This window comes from Lygodium microphyllum, chromosome 21 (assembly GCF_053477565.2).
Source record: "Lygodium microphyllum isolate KBCC chromosome 21, Lygodium_microphyllum_v1.1.10, whole genome shotgun sequence".
Taxonomy (NCBI): Eukaryota; Viridiplantae; Streptophyta; class Polypodiopsida; order Schizaeales; family Lygodiaceae; genus Lygodium; species Lygodium microphyllum.
In genome coordinates this window covers 139311266-139333480 of record NC_141155.1, presented here as the reverse complement: position 1 = coordinate 139333480, position 22215 = coordinate 139311266, and the positions used below count along the sequence as shown (strand labels likewise).

The following is a 22215-nucleotide window of genomic DNA, read 5'->3' as shown; positions in this document are numbered from 1 at the left end:
GGAATGCATGGCACGAGTGTATCTGGTCATGGTTGGATAATATTCGCATATGGTCACATTTGAAAAATGTATATAAGGTCCATAGTTTTTAAGGATTTTGCTCGTACTATAGATGGTATATTCATCACTTTGTGAAATTGCTTCTCCATTGCATACCTGGCAAAAGAAACGTGTACATTTTAGATGGTCAATTAGGAAATTTCAAATTCCGAGAGGTTAAAGAAAAATATGACTTCAAATCTAGTGCTTATATTTCTAGATTTCACGAAGTCATTTGTTGTGCAATGTAATGCATGTGGTAACAACACTAGGATTGTTTTGATGCAAGATGGGCATGTTGTTATTTATGAAAGTTGTATTCTCATGATGCTGAAAGGAATTTATAGGCATATGATAAAGAATTGCTTGCTATAATTCATGTACTGTCTACATGGAAACACTATCTTTTAAGGGTAAATTTTATAGTGTGGGTTGCTAATTAGATATTATAATATTTTAGTATATTCATCACTTTGTTAAAATTGCTTCCTAATTGCATGTCTTGCAAAAGGAGTGCCTTTTAGATAGACAATAGCGAAAATTTCAACATTTGAGAAGTTAAATAAAAAGATGGCTTCTGATCAAGTGTTCATGTTGCTAGATCTTAGGAAGTCATTTATTACATAGTATGATGCATGTGGTAATAACATAGGTATTGTTTTGATACATGTGCTAATAATATAGAAGTTGTTTTGATGCAAGATGGGCATGTAATTGCTTATGAAAGTTGTGTTCTGTTGAAAGGAATTTGTAGATTTAGGAAAAAGAATTTCTTGCTATAATTTGTTCAATGTCCATATGAAAACACTATCTTTTGGAGGTAGATTTAACATGTGGTAGTTCGCTCATGAGACACTACAATGTTTTCTTATATGCAAACTAAGTTATCCGAGAAGCATATGAGATGGACAACTTTCTCTCTATGTTTCACTCTTAGATTTTGCATATAGATGGTCAGAAAAATGTGGTGGTTGATGCAATGTCAAGGAAGGATCTAATTTCAATAGTTATGATGGCTTATCACATGGGGACATGGATGCCATGGAAGAGCAATATATTGGTGATTTAGACTTTGGAAATATTTATGATTAGCTTTTCAATGGCCAAAGGCATGAGCATTGTGTGCTTCATGATGACTTTTTATGATGCATGGGCAATTATGTGCACAAAGCAATTGAGACCTAAAGTGATGATTGAAAGTCATGCTCCTCTATATGCAAGGCATAGGAGAATTGATGCAACAATCAAAGTAGTGAAGCATTTCTTCTATTGGCTAGCTTTTAGATGCGATGAAGAGTAGTTTGTGTGCATATGCATTGTATGTCAAAAAGTTGAGTATGATAGGCAAAAAGTTCTAGGGCTTTTGCATGCTTTCCCTATTCTTGATAGGCTTTGGCAAAGCATTGCAATAGATTCCAATTCAATCTTCTCAAGAAACATATTGTAAATTATGTGATATTGGCTATCATATGTAGGTTGAGCAAAAAGACTCATTTTATACCCATTCATGAGAAGATCAAGGCTAATCATGTGGCAAAAACTTTTATGCAGCACATCTTTAGGTATCATGTCATGCCAGACTTGATTATCAATGAACGAGATCCTCAAATGTTTAGCTTGTTTTGGAAGGGACTATTTGAAAGCATGGGTACCTAAAAAGTCAAGTATGATAGGTAGATAGTTCCAAGGTTATTGTCTCTTTTTCCTTTTCTTAATAGTTGTTGGTAGAGCATTGCAATTTCATATTTGATCTTCCAAGTACACCTACTAGAAATGATGAGATATGGACTATGATATGTAGGTTGATGAAACAAGCTCATTTTATACATGTTCATAGGAAGATCAAGGATGATCATATGGCACATATTTTTATGCAACACATCTTTAAGTATTATGGCATGTCAAAGTCAATCATGGTGATCAAGATCCACTTAGGACTAGTTTATCTTGCACACAAACAATAAAGTATTTGAGAGTGATAAGTATGTTGAGAGCATAGATGTCAATCCTACCTCTCCTCATGAGTCTCAACTCCTAAGAGTCATGTCGACTTGAACTCGGGACCATCACGCTTCTGCTAGAATGGGAGAATACTTTTCTAGGGGTATGGAGCTTTAGCTTTTAGACGCACTTGTCACCCAAGCTATGATGTAGGGCCGCACCAGCATGGACCCTTGGTTTAAAATCGAGCGATTGGGGGTGCCTGGCCCCAAGCCTCCAGGTTCTTATGCTCTGGAGTTTTGACTCCTGACAAACCATATGTCCCACATGAGATTATCTCACGAGATTATGAGAGTGAAGGTTGCAATGTATTCCATGTGTAATTGAAGGCTACTCTTGCTCTTATTCAGAGTCCGAGCTACGAGTCCTGATCTGCTTCCTTTTATGGCACTAGAGTCATCACAGAGGTTTGCTCCACATCGCCGGCATAGATCTTGTTACACAGCCATACTTGACTGGTTCAGAAAGCATGGATTGGATATAGATTGACTTCCCCCTTTTCAGCATGATGAGGACTCTCCATACTTCCAACTCTGTTATGTTGAGAGAAATAGGCTACTACGGTATGACCTGCTATCGATGCATATTCAAGAGACTTGGATTACACTGATGACGTCCTTACCCAGCAACATGCAATGCTGCAAGGGTCATTTCATATGCCTCACAGAGGATAGATTGATCCAGACACTAGGGTTTGATCTATCCAATATGCATCCATATGCCATGAGGGTGAGTGACCATAGGTCAGCTTAGAGCCTCATCTGCACAATCTTGAAAGAGGACAAATAGCATGCATTGTGTATGTCACCGTATACAAGGAGCATTGTATTTGTGGATGCCCAGTTTATTATGAGATCAAAGCGAGATATTATTGTTTCTTCAAAGAGATGCTTGTGTCACTCAACTGATTGATTGATTACACATAGATTAGAGATGCCTAAGCCTTTTTCTCATAGTTATGAAGGCACTGAGACAGACTACTACAGCGACAGGCTTCACAACAATTTGAACCAGGATCACCAGCTTCTGCCGGCATGTCATAGATACCAGACCCCACTCTCTACCAACACGAGAGCATATAGAGGGATAGACTACTAGAGGTATGTCTCTCTTTTTTCATGAAACTAGAGCTCTCTCTCTCTCTCTCTCTCTCTCTCTCTCAAATGAGCACCTTCCAAAAGGCTTGGTGAGACCTTCAATTAGGAAGCCAAAAATACGAACGTATCCTAGGGCACACATTATCAAAACTGTACAAAGGTTGAAGTTTGTGTTGCTTACATGAGAAGCACAAACCATTTTAGTGTTCAACACAATTTAGAGAAAAAGACAGTACCCCTTAATTGAAGAGGTTAGTGGAAATTGTTTTCTTAGATCCAATATACAGCAGAACACAATTATACACAGTCAGCACGGATGAAATGGCAAATTTTGGAATACCTATGTATTCAAGATTTTCTCAGTTATGAGAAGTGAGTATTGATATCAATTGGAAATTTAGGTTGAAGTGACTACCCTCCTTCGGACTGGACTGCAAGCTGCCAGAGGCACTGATGGGGGGGCTTACTTCCAACGTCACGTTACCTATTATGTAAATAGCATCCATGCTTCCTTCCAACAGTTGACAGACTATCCTCATGGAAGGTCTCAACCTCGGGTCTTGTTGAATGCACAGCAAGGCCACTTCGATGACTCTTTGCACTTCCTTCTCATCGATGGATCCTCCTTGCAAGCGCTTATCAAGTAGCTCAATTGTCTTGCCTTCTCTCCACTTTAAGGCTACCCAAGTAGGAAAATAAAATTCATCTGAGTCCATTAAATACACGTCAACATTTTTCCTCCCTCCAACCAGCTCCAAAAGGGCCATCCCAAGACTAAATACATCACATTTCTTGCTCACCATAGACTGGGAGGCCCACTCTGGAGCTACATAACCGGAGGTGGCCCTAATGGTAGCCGTGACAGAAGAAGAAGAAGAAGATAATGAAGCAGTTCCTCTTTTGACAAGCTTGGAAAGCCCAAAGTCCCCAAGTTTGGGATAGAAGTCCTCATCCAAAAGTATGTTTTGGGGTTTTATATCAAGATGAAGGATGGGTTGTGGCGACTCTTCATGCAAGTATGCTAGCCCACGGGCAGTGCCCACAGCAACATGAAACCGGGTTCCCCAATGCAGAAGTTTGTCTGGGTTCCTGTCGTTTGGAAAAATCCACTGGTCCAACGATCCATTTGCCATGAATTCGTAAATGAGCAGTCTGTTGGAGCCTTGTAAACAAAACCCATACAAACGGACTATGTTGAAGTGGCTTATTCCTCCTAATAATAGTTGCCACCTCAGTAAGGAACTGTTTTTTGCCCTGAGAAAAATGGTCAAGCTTCTTCACTGCCACCTTTCTTCCATCTGGAAGAAGGCCTTCATAAACTGTGCCAAAGCCTCCTGTGCCCACCACCTTGGAGAACCCATTGGTAAAGCGTTTAAGGTCTTCAAAAGAGAATCTTGTGGGCAACGTAGGCAAAACACTTTGAAGTTCTTCTTCTTCTGTATCTAGTTCCGGGCTATTCTTAAACCCCCAACACTGGCACTTCTTGGCTACTACGAATGCACCCACAAGGGCTATGAGGAAAAAATAAATAACAATGGGAGGAAGGATTTGCTTGATGTGAGAAATACGCGTGGCAGAAGCAGGTGCTATTTGCATCTTGATGTGAGCAGAATATTGGGGAAAAGGGACACTAAGAAAGCTAAAGTTAGCTGACAACGGTGTTCCATCCCCAAAGGGCAAGCAAAAGGAGGTGTTGTGGTGGTAGAAGACACCTGTGCATGAGCAAGTGGAAGCGCAATTGCTGAGACATTCTTGAAGAGGGAAGGTGTTGTTTACCCATGTCGTCTCAAACAGGTAAGGCATAGAGATTACGGTTGTGCTGCTCATCTCCACCATGTATTGAGAAGAGGAGGTGTCTTGCCCACATTGCAGCGGAATTGCTCTTTGACATCCTTGAGAAGGATCGGCTGGATCCACAAATTTGAATGAATCGCTGGTCAGGTCCTCAGTGTCTGCACCAGATGGGCAACTGCAATATTTGCCAGAAAACATGGCCCAGCTCACGCATGTACAGTTTGCCTTGATTTCTTGCTGCAAAAGCTTACCAATGCAGTAGCTAGATAGATATACACATTGTCTTCGCCTAAAACTCACAAAAAATGGCCTAACTTAATTGCTTTCTACAACCACCTATCACAAGATTTGCATTTTGAAGCTTAATATTCTTGTAAGAAGAAATGGTCCATTGCATGCATATGCACTTTTGTTCAACTAATTTATGCAATTATAGTTATTTATATATCCTTACATTTTCCAATGGATAGCGATCGAGTGTCTTCATGCCAAATGCCCATGAAACATTACTTCTCTTTATTCTACTTCCTCGGTACTCTTTATTCATCAACTATTTCTATGTAGATATATTGTCACCATGCATTAGCTGAAGATAACGTTTTTTCCCCAGGTGTGAGAGCTGGGCCTTACAGTGCATGTACGTTTTTTTACTTCAAAAGCAAAGAGGAGGAAGATTATGATAAGGGGACATTCTACAGACCTTTATAATACCTAGACCAATCACCAATCCACACCTCTTATTGTCTACCCCCCTAAGTCCCCCAGGGAGTGTTGAGCAACTAAAGTTATTTAAGTGCATTGATACCTCAATTTGGTCCACATGAACAGCCCCAAAAATGGCATTTGTTGTACATGGTAGGACAAATGCACCAAGCTTCCCTATCATGTGTATGTTATGGGCATTGTCCTTCACTCCCCACATACCTCTCTCCATCCATTCTTCCTAATGACAGCCTCTCCAAGTGCTACCATAGCTAGGTGCCCTCTCCCATAGCCTGGCTTCTCTGCTGGTGGCTTGATCCTACTACTGCGATTGGGTTCCAATAGTCCGCCCTACTGTCCACAACATCTTCTCTGCGTTAGCTTAGAGTTTTGCTGGACTAGCGACTCCATCATGTAGATTGTGACCTGTCCTAGCTGGTTTACACTTGCATTTCGTTGATTAGGAGGGTGTGTAGCTGATCGTCACTTCTTCTCTAGTTGATTGAGATCTGCTAGAGCCTGTCTACACCTACATTTGCAGCCTAGAGGCTCCCCTAACAGCTCGTGACGTGACATCATTCTTAGCATGCTCAACCAATTTGCAGCCCTTCTACTATTTTATGTGGTGGGCAATTGATCTTTGGCATTGGATACATTTGCGGTTTCCTATCCAATAGATGCCCAACAGTCGCCTTGAGAGTACCCATTATTTTATAGAGATTTCAACGTCTTTTTCATTATAGAGGGAAATCGTCTTCCTCCCGGTTTCAAAGGGGGTCACCACTCATCATGTCGTCTTTTGCATACCTTAGCCAAAGGCCTTTTCATACTTCATCTACCCTTGGTTAGGGTCGTAGGCCTTGAGCTTCCCTCTAACCATTGATTACCCATGATTCACATGTTCTACCAATTTGGACCCTTGGATGTTTTTAGCCATGACTTGGTAGGTGCACCTCTGCATCTTGTCCAAAATAGAGATAGGAATAGTGTCCCCTCTCTCGAGGCCCAAGTTTAGGCATGCCTTCGAATTCTCCCCGACATGGATATGACAGTAGTGGCTTCTCTCTCGGGGTCAATTTTCGGGCGCTATCGATTTTTGCCTTGTCTACTATTCTTCCTAACAAGTTTCTTGGAGTTTTGGATTAAAAGGGTTTCAAGAATTTCAAAATAAAAGGCAAAATGTTAAATGAACAAGGAGGTTAACAAGACGACAAAATAAGACATCTACGTATAAGAGGTTGAAGTAGACAATACCTTTATATGTTACAACAGTAAAGGAACAGTGAGGATTCTATTAAGTTTTTGGTAAAATATGGAAAAATCAAGCCAAAACATTGGAAAATCCTTCCTTGAGGATCTTATTGTGTTTGTAACAAATGCACATGGGTGGAGAATTTCTCTCCTCTTAAAGCAAAGCACCTTTTTGGGGCCGAGAGAGGGTGTTGAGCAACCAAAGTCATTAAATGTATTAACGTTTAATTATATTGTATTAATTCCTCAATGCGGTTTCCATTAATAGCCCCAAAAAGGATTTACAATATTAATTGGTATTGATTGTAAATGGTAGGAAAAATGCCCCAAAGTTCCCTATAAGTAAGGGTATGATATGGGCATTGTCTTTCACTCCTCATATACCTCCATTCATTCTTCATCATAGCAACCTCTCCAAGTGCTATGCAACTAGGTGCCCTCTTCCATAGCTTGGCAACCATCCTTTTCTACTGGCAACCTAATCCTACTGCTATGTTTGGGTCCTAGTATGTTGCCCTACTATCCATCACATCCTCTTTGCCTCAGCTCTTCTTATTAGGGTTGATCATGAGTATACTTACTACATCTTGACATCCACTAGCTGTAGTTAATGCCAAATTATTACAAGGACCCATACTTAAATAGGGGTTTGCCCTAGATGCATTGGCCACTTGTAATTGTGACTCTATCTCCTCTGCTCATATAATGGCAATATCTATATCAATGAGGAGTAACACTACTCAACTACACTTGGATGTTAAATCTAGTCCATGTAGGAAGTATTGTAGTTGGTGGGCAAAAGGTGGAATGTGAATAAAGGCTTGCAATTTACAGAATACCTCCTCATCTTTCCTTTTTGCTAAATTGGTGACTTCATTTAGATTGCTACCTATGACTCCTAACTAATTTACACCTATGTTTTGTTGATTAAGAGCACATGTAGTAGATTGCAACTTCATCATTTGTTCTCCTGAGATCTCCTACAAGTTGTTTGTACCTGCCTTTGTGGCAACTTGGAGGTTCCCTTGATAGTTGGTAACATCATTCTTAGCATACTCAACTAGTTTACAACCCTCCTACTACTACATTTGGTGGATGTCTAAACTTTGATATCAAATACATTTGTATTTTGTCCTCCAATTGGCTACCCACAACAATTGCCTTGATAGCGATCCATCATTCTCAAGAGATTTCAGCATTGTCTTCATCATCAATTGCTCTTGCGGACTTTTTTCACTCCTCGTACTATTGTCCCTCATCATCTGGTGTCTTTTCTAACAATCCCTTGCCTAGAAGATTGCATTTTGCTCCCTTCATAGAGCATTCCTTCATAAGTGTTGCTATGTGATCAGCTAGGACATTGAACTCATCTCTGAGCTCTGACTAGGATCATTGACTCAACTCTATTGGGCCTAGAAAGACAGAATCTTGAGGCTCTAACTATATTGTATCAACATTTAGCATGATTCATTACTTCATTCTTCTTCTATGTTTCTACACACAGTTTGCTATACACACTCTTGGTTTCTACCCACCACAAACTCTAGAATTTGTCAATTAGGAGAGTATATGAGGTATGAGATATTGATGTCTTTTGGGAAGGTTGACTTTCATGGCTAAGGGTGATCCAAAGTTACATTAGGGGAGTTTTGAGGTCTCGAAAATGCCCTGTAAGAGATCCTAGAGAGAGAAAACAATTTACGAAATAAAATCATTTTATAGAATTTTTAAAAGGTTTATATTTTGGTAAGTTAAAATATCAAAATTCGTTAATAAGTCATTGTCGTGATATTCTCGTGGTCACATCAAACCTAGAAATCTAGGTCGCCATAAAGTTGGCAAGGTTGTCATAATGAAGATCTTACCTCTCCTCATTAAAGTGAAAAGTAATATTCAATTTGAATTTTGGTGGATACTCGATTGCCTCCCTCCATCGTTTCTCCATCGTTTCTCTCTTCTTTTTTTCTCCTCCTTATTAGTCTCTTCTTTGTTTTCGTTCTTGCTTCTAATCATATCCTTAGCTATGGATCAATCACCCAATGATCTCTGTAACTCAGCTATGGATCAATCATCTAATGATCTCTGTAGCTCTCATAAAAGACCTCTCTATCATCTTCATATTGAGTTGGACAGTGAGTATGAACCGATAAGAAAGAGAACAAAATCTATCACGGTTACAGAGTCTATGAAACATATACTGAGGTTTGAAGGAAAGAAGAATATTGATCTTTGGTTAGATGGAAAGCTATATCCCAAAGATCCTAGCAGAAATAGCACTCCTCCTTTCTATAATAGCTCGTCATTAATGAGGTTTATTGGCGATGGCTACAATGGATTTTTAGGTTATACACTTAATCTTGTTGCAGAAAAGGATATCCTTGGACTAGAGAATCATCTTTTGATGAAACACAATATAGAGTTGTTGCAGAAGCTAGAGGATTGTCAACAAAAAATTCATTCATTGGAAAAGCGTATCAAAGCTTATCAACAAAAGCAAACTTTATTAGGCCTTCGAAATCGACAAAGAGCTCTTAAAAATATTGAGAATCTCAAACGAGGAGGAGGAGGCTGTGGTAAAAGAATCCAAGCAGCAAGGTATATTTTTTTTCACTTGAAAAATCTTAAATATGGCTTTATTTAAACTACTTGCATTGATTTGTGATGTTAATTTTGCTTAGATCTCTTCTACAACCAAATGCAAGTGAAAGAGATTCTTTAAAAGCAGCTCAGTTTTATTATCATCTTCTTCCTTCAGTGGTTTCAAAGGATATTTTGGAGAAGAAGAAATTTAAAAAGGCAAAGAAACAATGCTTGGAGTCATTTGTGAAGGATCATTCTTTGGATTCTGAGTTAGTACAGAAGACACTGGATAGTATTGGTATCAGTCGAGATGCTTATATGCAACTTTTCCAACTTTTACAATCAAATATGAAGCAAGGACAGGTACACAATTGCATACTTCCGAAACCATTTGTGGTTAGGACTATCAGACAGAGAGTTAATAACAAAGTGATGGAGATTCTAGGTGAGCCTTTTCATATCAAGGCTAGCTTCAAGGGCAAGAAAAAGGAGGTTACATTCAATGAATTTAACAATATTTTCCTTGACTTGCCCACCCTACAATGCTTAATGATCAAATTTTATGACTTGTCAGTAGTTGAGGCACAGGGAGTGGCTAGATTTGTGATTAAACTTGATGAAAGTGAGATTCTGAAATGTAAAAAATTGGAGAGAATCTCTATCACCTTGATGAATAGAGCACTTTCGTCAAGTCATTGCAATCACTCAACATCATTTAGTGTTCAATCTGAATATAACATCTGGTGGCTAGGAGCATTTGAGGTAGATACTGAGAATTTTGATATACTATATTGGGTTTTTCATCAAACATCAATACCTAATGTTATTCAAAGGCAACAAGCAGGAGAAGAGCTATTTGTTGAAGGATTAGGGAACTACAGGATTGAGTGGCACATAGCTGGTGACCTAAAGACACTCAAATGTATGTATAATGTATCAAAGGGAGCTAACTCGAGATCTCCTTGCTTATACTGCATGTCACCAGCTGTAGAGTTAAACTCAAGCAATTGGAATAGAGCTCCCTCTAGGCACAATAAGGATCCACAGTTTAAACCAGTCTTGGACATTCCTTTAGCGAATGCCCATATTTGTACACTTCATGCACTTTGCAGGATAATCGAAAAGCTTGTTCATCTCTATATAGGATTTGCATGGAAGTTGAAGCCATTATCAACTAGAACAGATGCTATAACAAAGGTTGAAAAAGTTCTCTCTGCAATTGGTTTGCATGGTGGCAATGTTGTTATTGAACCAGATCTTCAAAAGTCTAAGGATGGTAATTGTGTCCCAAAAAAACCATCTATTGGTGGAGTGAAGGCTAGAAGGTTTCTAGGCTTTCATGGGAGACTTGGCAAGATAAACTCGAGAAATGGTGGCTCAACTATTAAATTTAATAAGTGGAAATCCCTACATAATGCAGTTAAGGATCACACTGATAATGGACAAGCTCGAAATAGAAAAGCTAAAGTTTGGGAAACACTAGACAAAGTGTTTTTTTATTGTGATAAGACTGAATGGAATGACGATGATCTCAAAGACTTTAAAAACCAATTGAACCTTTTCAAAAAGGCGATGACAGAAGCTTGGGGTGATCAACACTTTACTCACTATATGGTAAGAAGTTTGTATATGTTTGTTTCTTCATTGTCGAACTCATATAATGTTTTTTAATAACTTTCCTTATTTGTTGACTATGCAGCATATTCTATACAACCATGCTCCATACTTTATTAAACAATATGGATCTCTATCTATCTGGTCAACCCAAGGTATGGAAAAATCACATTATCAAGCAAGAACAAAATATTTCAGACATACAAGACATGGAGGTGGAAGACACAAAGCCAACAGTTTATTAGAGGTCTTTCAATGGTTCTATCGACAAATTTGGCATAAATTCAAGCTTAAAGATACAACCACATCAAGCAATACATCATCTTTAGCAAGGACTATACAAATTGTTACCCAAAGAAGAAAAGATAGATATTTAAATTCTTGCGCAAAGCAAAGATTTACAGAATGGTTACAAACCAAACAAAGAGTTGGGAAAAGATGGGTTTCAAGAAACCCTTAATCTTTGGCATCTTCTAGTCTGATTGTGTTGCAGAAGAGTCCTTAGTTTCAGGCACCTCAACAGGGCCTTCAGTGGAGTCCTTGGTTTCAGGTAGCTCGACAGGGCCTCTAGAGGAATCTTTTGTTTCATCCCACTCAATAAGACCTCTGTATTTCAAAAACTCTTGTTTTCGATAGCCCGGAAGAAGCTTCAAATTCTTACTATCTCCTACATAAGAGAGCAAATAGGAGCCAAGAACTCCAAAATATCCAGCTCTAGAACCACTGTATCCAGGCATAAAGCCAAAAACTCTTATGGCTTCTTCCTTCTCCACCAAAATGATCTTGTCCAAACCTCTGCTGAAAACTTGAGATCCAATAACCTTTGAGATAGCTCTCAAAGCCATCATTGGTAGACTTGGAGAGCTTGACAATCTACTATGATATATTACAATTGTTTGATTGTTTAAGTTTCCAATATAATGGCCAAGGCTTTGATTTTTTCCAAGCTTCATTGGCCTAGAGCCCTTGGCCCTTCCAAGAAAGTTGTCCAGATCTTCAATCTCAATCTATAGAACAAACCACAACAGTACAAGATATAAGATATTTATCTATAATGCATAATAAAGTCTAACATAAACTCAATGGGTAACTTCGAATTATATTTCATACCTTAGGGTGTTCATCTTCTTCAAGAAGACTATCATCATAAAGATTTATTGAACTCTTGGGCTTCTCATCTGATGGTGACTTCAATCTCTCTTCATACCCTACATCATCAATATGAAGTTTCTTCTGGACTTGCAAGAACTCTTCTTCTGTAGGTAGCCCCCCCTTTTCGTATTCTATGATCTGATTAATACATGTATGTAAGGCTATAGAGCTATCTTGGAAATTCTCTCCCTCAACATCAAGACTTGCTAGTGGTTCTTGTTCATAACCTATAAAATTCATGTCATTTTTGCCCCAACCTGCAAGGATTGCTAAGCAATAATCTTCTCTAAGATCAAAAAGATGTTGAATATCATTTAGCAACACATATCTCTTCTTGTTGATAAGATAAGTGGGAAATGTTGGAACACAGGCAAGAGGACCTTCTTCATCAACCTGTGCACTTGGCTCAATCTCCTTTTCTTCCACCATTGTGATATTGTCACTCTTGAATAAACCTACATCAAAACCTTGGACAAGTTGATTCTCAACATCTTCTTGGAACATCTCCTCCTTCTCTTCGACCTCCTTATCCATACTTGCAATATCCTCTAGCTTTCTCTGTTGGTCTATATCTGGAGAAGAATTTTCCATGTACTGAAGATACACAATAAATCCAACGTCCTTGTGGATTAGAAGGCATTGGTGTTGATACCTGTGGAAAGGGCAACATGTTTCTTTCTTTCTGAATTCCTCATCAATGAGGTTGAACCTGCCGAGCAAAGTTGACCTGGATGTATTGGTGGCTCCCATGACATCACTATAATGAACAAATCCATTGACTTCCAAACCTTGCACATGTCTATCATAAAAACATCTGTACTCCTTAAGTTTATCATCAAGATCCTCTAATAACTCCTTCAAATCAAAAGGAACATTGAAAATTTCCCTGATATAGCAAAACTTGGAAGAATTTCCAGTGATGTGTAAAAAATCAAAGAGCCTATCATCAGATGTCTCAATTATCTCCTTCTCATCCATTCCTTCCAGAGATAGCTTCCTCTTTGTCATTTTGACTAGAAAAATATTTATCCCTGAAAAAAAAAAGCAGAAAAGAACCAATATCCAATAAAACAAGATGATATCATGGAAACAGGCCCCAACATTGATTTTCCAAGACAAAAAAATCAAAACAGGAGAATTTTTTTAGTTGACCGGTGAAACGCGAAAATTCAAGTGTGTAAGGCAAATGCCTGTGAAGGAATCGCGTTTCATCAGACACTAGCTTGAAGACAAAAATTATTCTAAAATGTGGCCGGTGAAACGCGATACTAAGAAAAATATCATCAACAGAGACATTGTCTCGCGTTTTACTTGTCAAAAATTGCAAATGAAGAAAAGAAACATGAACAATAAATAAATTCTATGGAAACACACAAATTGATGATATAATCATTTTTGGAAAAGATATGCTGCATTTGAAAGATAGAAAGCACATAACATCTTTAATTGTTTAAGTGTTATAAAACATTCTTTCTATATTAATCAAATTTATTTTGTTAAAATGCTTGTAATAAAAAAAATTGTTACCTATCAAAGATTGTTGAACTGCTCTCCACACAGGATGCAAGGACCTTGAAGGGAAGTCGAGACGAAATTTTGGCAGAGAAGAAGACAATGTCGGAGAAATGGGTTTGAAATGCTTTTATATCGACCGTTAAGCATGTGGTGATAGTTCCAACGAAAAAGTTTGTGTAATAATGGAAATACACGTGTGTGACTTAACACAGCGTAATAAACTCCTCAGAAGATGTGCGCATTCTCTTTTTCCAAAAATACGTTTTACGTGTGTTAAATAACCCTTTTCCAAGTAAATAAAAAATTCCGATAAGCGAGGGTACGTCACACGTGTGTTATTAACACTTTGCGAAGAACGTTGAGTCCATGCAAATTCACCGCCTTCAGCTTTCATCGCATTTCATCGCTACTCCATCTTTGTTTTTGGTGTTCCTTCCAGTCTCCACGCATTTCCTTCTAATCTCCAAGCATTTCACTGCTTCCCCAACAAAGCAAACCTTCAAGCATATTGTCATCTTTAGGCTGAAATTGTGAAGAACAAGCTAAGAAGAAGGTATGGTTTCTGCATCTTGCTTTTCAATAACAAGCTCCATTCAATGCATTGTTTTGATATTTTTCCTTAATCCTTTATGTTATTATTAGCTCATGACCACTACAAAAGAATTTTTTCCACAGTGAAAGCATTCCTTAATATAGTGGATATTTAAGAAAATCTTACTGTGATCTGCATGAGCTATCTGAAATCCATGCTGCTGTAAATAATTACTTATCTGAGAATTCCATGCTCTCGGTGACTGTTTCTTTCCTCCCTAATTCTATGGATATTTTAAGTAATCTTAAAAGCTTTCCTTGGTCAATTTTTATGCTATTCATGAGCTGTCCGGTGAAACGCGAAAATAAGGTACTTCAAGCAGGTTTCCTGGCTTAAATTCGCGTTTCACTGGACACAATGGACAACAAGTCCGGTGAAACGCGAAAAGAAGCAGCTGCAAGGAGGCGCCTTGCTTGACACTCGCGTTTCACTAGACAGCTCGAGAAAAATTCAGCTGATACGAGAAAACGCCATGCAGCATAGATAACTCTTGTCTGGGACTTGCGTTTTGCTTTACATGCTGGAGAATAAGTAACATATGTTTTTTTGGCAGATGGCTAGGACTAAGGCAACAGCAAGAAAAGAGAAGATTGATCCTAGGGATTTAGCATCAAAGATTCATCAGTCTTCAAAGCCTCAGAAGCTCTCTAGAAAGTCAAAGCCAAGGAGAAGGTTTTCTCAAAATGTCAGGTGTCTAAGGGAGATTAGGAAGGCAGTAAATGCTCTTGACAATGCAATTCCAAAGTTGTCTTTTCAGAGGCTTGTCAGGGAAATTTGTGACAGATATAGTTTGGATAGTTTCAGATGGACAAGAACAGCTCTTAATTGTATACAAGAAGCCACAGAGGATTTTCTAATTGAGTTTTTCCAAGATGCCTACATTTGTGCTGCTCATGCTCATAGGCTCACACTCATGGACAAGGACATGGTAATTCTTAGGAGGCTAAGATATAGATTTTCAAAGGTCCTTGAGCCAATTCCCCTCACTGATATGAAGACATTTAATATCCTTAATGTACCCCCAGCTAGAAGAAAGAAAGATGATTCTGGTGTCAGGGTTGAGGATGTCACCCATGAGAAGGATACAAGGCAACATGAAAAAGAGGAGAAGGCTAAAGAGGAACAAGCAGATAAATGGAGAGAGTATAGGAGGCAAAGGGTTGAAGAAAGGGAAATAGAGCAACTAGAGTCCTTTGAAAATGAGCTAGCCACCCTTCTTGAAGCAACTAATCCAAAAGGATTCAGTGTGTTTTGTTTCTTACCTGGTGACTTAGGCAAAAGAACTGAGGTTATCTCCTTTGATGCTGCATGTGTTTAGATTCTTAAGGATAAAAGAAGAGAAGTAAATGACAGTCTTATTCTTGCTGGCCTAAGGTATGTCCATCCATAATTACTTATACTTTTTGATATTTTTTTAGCAATAAGATTTTTCTTGTTTATACTCACTATTTCTATGCCTTTTCTAGGTGTATAATGCATGAGTTTCCTTTGGATATACAACAAAAAATTGAGGTTTTTGATCCATCTATCTCATTCTTTATGAGGAATGAGCTTGATGCAAGTTTTATTGAGCACTGGCTCAATTTGATTGACTTCGATACTTTGGAGCTGCTTATAATTCCATATAATGAAAAGTAAGTGATTCAATATTCTATTAGAGTTTTTGAGATTTTATCCTACTAATTTGTTGAGATATGATTGCTTTTAGTTCTCATTGGAGCTTGATTGCAATAGACCTTGTGGATAAGCAATGCTTTTTAATCAACTCTATGAAAGGAAGCCATGGAAATGCTAAATTGTAAGTTATATTATCCAAGGGCTCCTTGATATTTCAATTCTTTTTTTTGTAAGTACTCTAAATTTCAACATATTTTATATACAGAGGTGCCAAAAGATTAATTGAAGAGCTAGAGAAAAGACCCCCTATGCCATCTGATTTGCTTGCAACAATGCAATATAGACAAGTTGCAGTAAGTTATTCATTAAAATAATTGAAACATGAGTTTGTTCTATAAACTACCATTCGTCCTCTTTATAGTTTTACTTTGTGTTGGTGGTTGCAGTGTCCCCATCAGGATGATAGCCATTCTTGTGGCTGGAGGGTGATTGCAAATGCTAGAAGAATGGTTAACTTTGTTTATCTTAATGATGATAAACATGTAAAGGTAATATGAAAGATGCTAAACTTTAAGATAGATATTAATTGAAAATAGTCCATTGATGATAAAAATATAGTCTATTGTAAGAACAATAATGAACTAAAACTCTTTTTTCTATAAATGTGTGACAGTTTTCGAAGGATTGCTATACATCTGAGCATATTTGGTACATCAGAGCAAAGCTCTTGAAGTATATGATAATCAATTGTATACAACCAACAACAGAGATTGGTGGGGATTTGCACCATGAAGGAGATGTGGTGCCTATAACCACGGAAGGCAAATCCACAGCTTCAACACCTTCTATACCCAAGACATCAAAGAAAGGCAAAAGGACTCCTAGAAAGGATAGTTCTCCAAAAAAGAAATAGCTTTGCCATATCGCCTTGTAGGCCTTCATATATAGAAATTTGCCCTTCAGCCCTTGTATATCTCATAGAGATGGCAGATAGACATCTGCTACAAAATTTGTACATGTATTTTATATTGATAGTAAAGATATCTTTTCTTGAATGTCATTGCAGTGTATTTTATTTTCTCTCCTTTTCGATATCTGCAAAAAATAAATTACAAATGTTTGTTAGTTAGAAAGTGAGATCTTGATATACATCTAAGTAGATATAATATGATGTGAAAACTTACTCGTTTCTTGTCAAGTTGGAATACAAAGGAGCATGGTAGTTCAATGTCTTCATTTTGTAAATCCATCCTCACTTGATGTAGCGTACATGATTTTCTGATCTTTAAGATTGCAATAATATACTCGTTGAACCAAATATCAAGATCCACAATAGGATCCTTGCTGAAATCATTAAGATTCTGGTCTAAAGCAACTAGACTACTACCAACAAAATGCCATCGACTATAGTAAAAGCTAAGGATAAAATTTTGAGTAGCAATCATATATTTACAAGCTATAGAGTCTTGATCTATCTTACATATAATTTTTCCTTCTGTCCTTGTATCCCATCCTTCATCAACAAATTGTATGATATGATCATATGTTAGTCTCTTCACTGAAAGCATGGTTTTTGTTATTCTTATCTCCATATTAGAGAAGAAATCAATAAATATATTAATAGGCATAAATAAAGTAACTTTGCTTAGCCTACTTGAGATATTAGATTTTAGTGCTTTCTGGATCTCAGAAAATATCTTACATCTATAGCCCTCACTAGTAGCTGGACTTGGCAAAGGCCACTCAAAGCTTGAAAAATCTGGCAAAGGAAGGAGTTTTATTGATCCCCATTGGCAACACCGCATAGGAATAACATAAGAATGGTCATAAAACAATATTCCATTCTCTGCAAGCTCTGTCTTCTTTCTACCTCTATACATTTCTTCTCCAATTGAACCATGTATAACATCAATAACATCAATAATAGATTCCACTGGTTGCCATTCCTCAAGATTAGAGGGATAGACATCTACAAGACAAACAAATATTATAATGGAAAAACCTAAACCATGTTTAAGAAAGGAAAAACTTTAAGAATCAAATTCTTACAATTTGGTCTATGCATTGGAAGCTTTGAAGATCCAGGTTTCAAACACAGCTCTCTATGCATGAACACATGTTGCACTAGTACCTCTTTGATACTATTCTTATTTGCTCCAAGCTTAAAATCTCGGATTCTTCCCTTCCAAGCAGAGATAAACGAGCTCTCATGTCTTTGCCTTTTTCCACGTTTTGCTTGTTGCATGGTGATCCAACTACCTTTGCTAATGATAGTAGGAATCCATCTTCCATCAGTTTGGAATGAGTTAAACACTGATATGGATGTGATTTGGGAGCTTGGACGCCTTGTTGAAGGTCGAATTTCTGTATCCATGGTAGAAGAGAGAGATACATGCACACAGAGAGAGAGAGAGAGAGAGAGAGAGAGAGAGAGAGAGAGAGAGAGAGAGAGAGAGAGAGAGAGAGAGAGAGGACTAGGCTATCATAACGGAGGGAAAAACAATAGAGGAATAAAAGAAACGAGGGAAAAAACTGAGCGCCATACTTTTCACCAATTTGAATTTCGATTACATCAGTCATTATCATTAATCTAGAAACATCATTAAATAAAAGTAGCCGAGACTCTATGCCATTAATGCAAAATATGTCATAATCACGAATATAAGAGACTAAAAATACATAATAAAAATACAAATTCGTAATATTATCATATTTATATATTTTTGTAAAATGATTTTTTATTTTTTTTAAATTAGAAGTTCCGTTACGGAGGCTTTGCTCTTATTGGTCTAGAGCACTCTCTCTCCACATCCTAAAAGGCATTTTCGAGACCTCAAAACTCCCCTAATGCTAGACCTATATTTGGATAGCAAGCTAGCTTACATATCTACGTACATAATCTTGCTAGGATGTGATCCTTGATAGATTTAGTTATTGACTTTCCTTGGATCTTGTTATCTTTTCTTTTTTCGTAAGAAGAAGAGCCTATGTTGAATCAACATCATCAAAAAAAGAAAATGCAGCTAGTCTAGAGTGCATTGGTGCGAAGGGAGTTTAGTGGGATCATGAGAGAAGAAAATACCAGAGTTCGAGTCTCTCATGAAATTCACCCTCTTAGCTTTTGTTGCTATAGAGTGTCCTTGGATTAGAACCTATTATAAGTGTGGATCTAACCTTCCCATCTACTAGAAATCCATGTATATGTCTAGGTGAATCCAACAACATGCCCAAAGTCACATTTATAGGAAAATGTAAGTTATAAACTCATCGTAATCATGCACGAGATATATAACAAGAATCAACTCCATCGTGTATAGTATGGACTAGATACTATGACATCCCCAAAAAATATAATCAATGCCCAATAGTGGGTGTAGAACTTAATATCAATATATGCTCCCACACACAAACCACTTCCACACACACACACACATGTGCATGAGCATATAAGAGCATATATATTCAAGTGGTATATGTGTTGAGTTTTTGCAAGAGCTCTAGAGATGTACGAAAGAGTGTCATGAATTTGGATGCTTTGAATTGCATCTATTCTTTGAATCTACCACCAAGTGGTGCTAATAACAATCTCCTAAGAGATGTCTAGCTTCTTGAGGGAGGATATTATTATGGTATACTTTGCAAAGCAACTTCATCCATAATTAATAATGATATTGATCCCTCACGAATAAATTAATTATTTAGAGCAAGTGCACCATACAATAAAGCCCCATGTAATGAAAATGTTGCCTCTCCTCAATCTACCAACACACTCTACTATGGAGCCCTATATCTCTCAACACATGTTTACAACTCCAACAGATAAAGCTGTATAGATAGAGTTGCATGGTCTCTCAAGAAATAGTGCATTTAGGGAAAACTAGATCTACACCCTCTATAGTTTACAATACAACACTCTTGAGGGAAAAAAAGGGAAATAAGAAAATCTCTTTATATTGGGGGTATTTGAGATTTGAGATGTCACATTCCTTAGGTTTGTCCACACTTCACCACTTGAAGACCACCCAAACCACCTATGAGGGTGCCCTTATTTTTTGATTTTGAATACATATTTTTTATCTATTTTTTCCTAAGTGAGGTATATCCTTAATCATGCACAAGAGCATGTCCCACTCATTATCATTGCATCTATTGTAGTATCCTTGTCACGTTTGTGTAAATTCAATAAATGTCTCATTTATCTTAGTGTATTAGGTGTGTGGCATTGTTTCAATATAGGGTCATGCCTCTATTCCACAACATTCTATAACACATGTCCTCCATCATACATACATAATGTCTATGTGTGTATGCACGTGTGTACATACATACATATATGCATATACATATACATGTGTGTCTACGTGTGCATACACTACATGCATGTACCTTGTGACCAAATTTGTTTCATCATTTGCTTCAATTTGTGTAAGCACTAGAATGTCTACACTCGTGGCCTTCAAGCCTAAAAGTGTATGTGTGCATAAAACAATCATCAACTAGCAACTCAAATAAGTAGCTCCATAATGTGTCACGTATGCGTGGGTCCAGGTAGATAAGCTCTATATGGATACACAAGCCTTGCAAATGGTATGTGGCTTGGCCCTTGCATTTGATAAGCCCTCTACCAAACCATGCTGATCTGCTTGTTTTGATGCACAATAATGTAAGTGTCCAAAATTGTTGTGCCAACTAGAATCCAAGTTGGTATGAGTAAGTGTTAAAGGGAAATGCGAGCTTTTACAACCCAGATTGCACGTAGGCTACAAAGAGGAAGCTTAAGCAGTCTCTTCTACGTCGTGGAGATGCACGAAGCCTACGCTCCTAGTGACCGCCCACGACTGGCTTGCCTTGATGCAAGTCGAGGTGCTTCTTCGAGCACTTACTTACTGTACAACCCATTAATTTTCGGAAGTGCGTCCCAGATTCTAAGTTCTCTTTCTTCTTCCCTCTCTTCAGATCCTTTCTTTCCCTTGCCACAGGAAGAACCAGTAGTGAAGGCCTTGCCTCAAATTCCCCCAACCTCCTTATGTAAAGCCATTTGGTCTAGCAACATACGAACAGCTCCTCCTGTCATAGAATCTCTCAACTGTGATGCAATCAAACCAGAATGAAAAACCTCGAACCTGGAAAGAGGGATTACAGCAAGCCAAGCTAAAGCAGTCTAGCTTGCATCCATATCCAATCCTCTAGGCTGGAAACCACAGTCTATACATCAGCTACAGCCCCAGGTGATGAGACATACCCTGGACAGCAATTCATCGTCTAGGCTCCATAGACCCATTGGGTCTTAGTAGATGTTAAACTTTCTTTCTATCTAGTAATCTGGAAAATTGCCTTGCGTTTTGGAACATGCCTTTCTTTCCTGAAATAATTATAGAAGACAGGTTGTTTAGAGAAATACCATTTAGATTAGCTTCCGTAATCACCTGCAAGTATGCCGTGTTTCGTTGCTCAGCATGAATTCATTACACAGACCATAAGCTCCACATACAAGAGGGGGGATACAGCTTCTCTGATTTTCTCTAATAGACATGAGGGACTCCTCCATAAATATGTAGTCTCTCAGATTCCCATCGTCATCCAATCTTAAGAAATGGGCACGTCCAAAGCCGGTGTAGTTCATATCACAACACCTACCTTGAACCCTGAGGTGATCATCCTCTAGCTTGACATAAGGTAATGACCCATTATTGCTATTGTGATCTGCGTGCCTTGGGCAAGCCGGGGTCTCCAATGATGCAGTCACGTTCACCGAAGGGCTCTTACTTAGAAGGAAAGGTTTTTGAGTGCTCATAAAATCACTAACAGACTTGTTTGACGAGGCAATATCATACCCGAGAGGCGCAGAAGAGAGGGAGTTCATGTAAAAGAGGAGACCGCCAGGTTCTACAAGTGCCGAGTAAGCAGAGTTGTTACTGACTAGCTTCCTGCCCAAGCTGAGGCTTTGGCCTTGCAAGAGGGTGTCACCAGGGTGATCAAAGCTCTGCCCAGGCGACCCCATTGTTAGGAGTAAAGATGGCTAAGTTGCCATTGTCTTGCATGTCAATGGCATCAACATTGCTGACATTCCACACTACAGTGCCATTTCCATCCTTGAGAAGCGCTTCTCAATTTGAATTCACACTCACAGAGATGAACCCATGTTCCAATTGCTTCATTGGTCTATTACTATTGCAGTTCCAGACGGGGACAGCAAAGGGGCTCTGTTCTCCATGGAGTTGGGGTCCTGCTTGATCCCAAGCATACAGTCAAGAAGATCCT

The 22215-nt window shown here is 38.3% G+C and overlaps 1 pseudogene; it reads right to left on the bottom strand.

The window, feature by feature from the left end:
* Positions 1-3496: 3496 nt before the first annotated feature.
* LOC148018642 (G-type lectin S-receptor-like serine/threonine-protein kinase SD2-5) lies at positions 3497-21955 on the bottom strand (annotated as a pseudogene).
* Between the last annotated feature and the right edge of the window lie 260 nt (positions 21956-22215).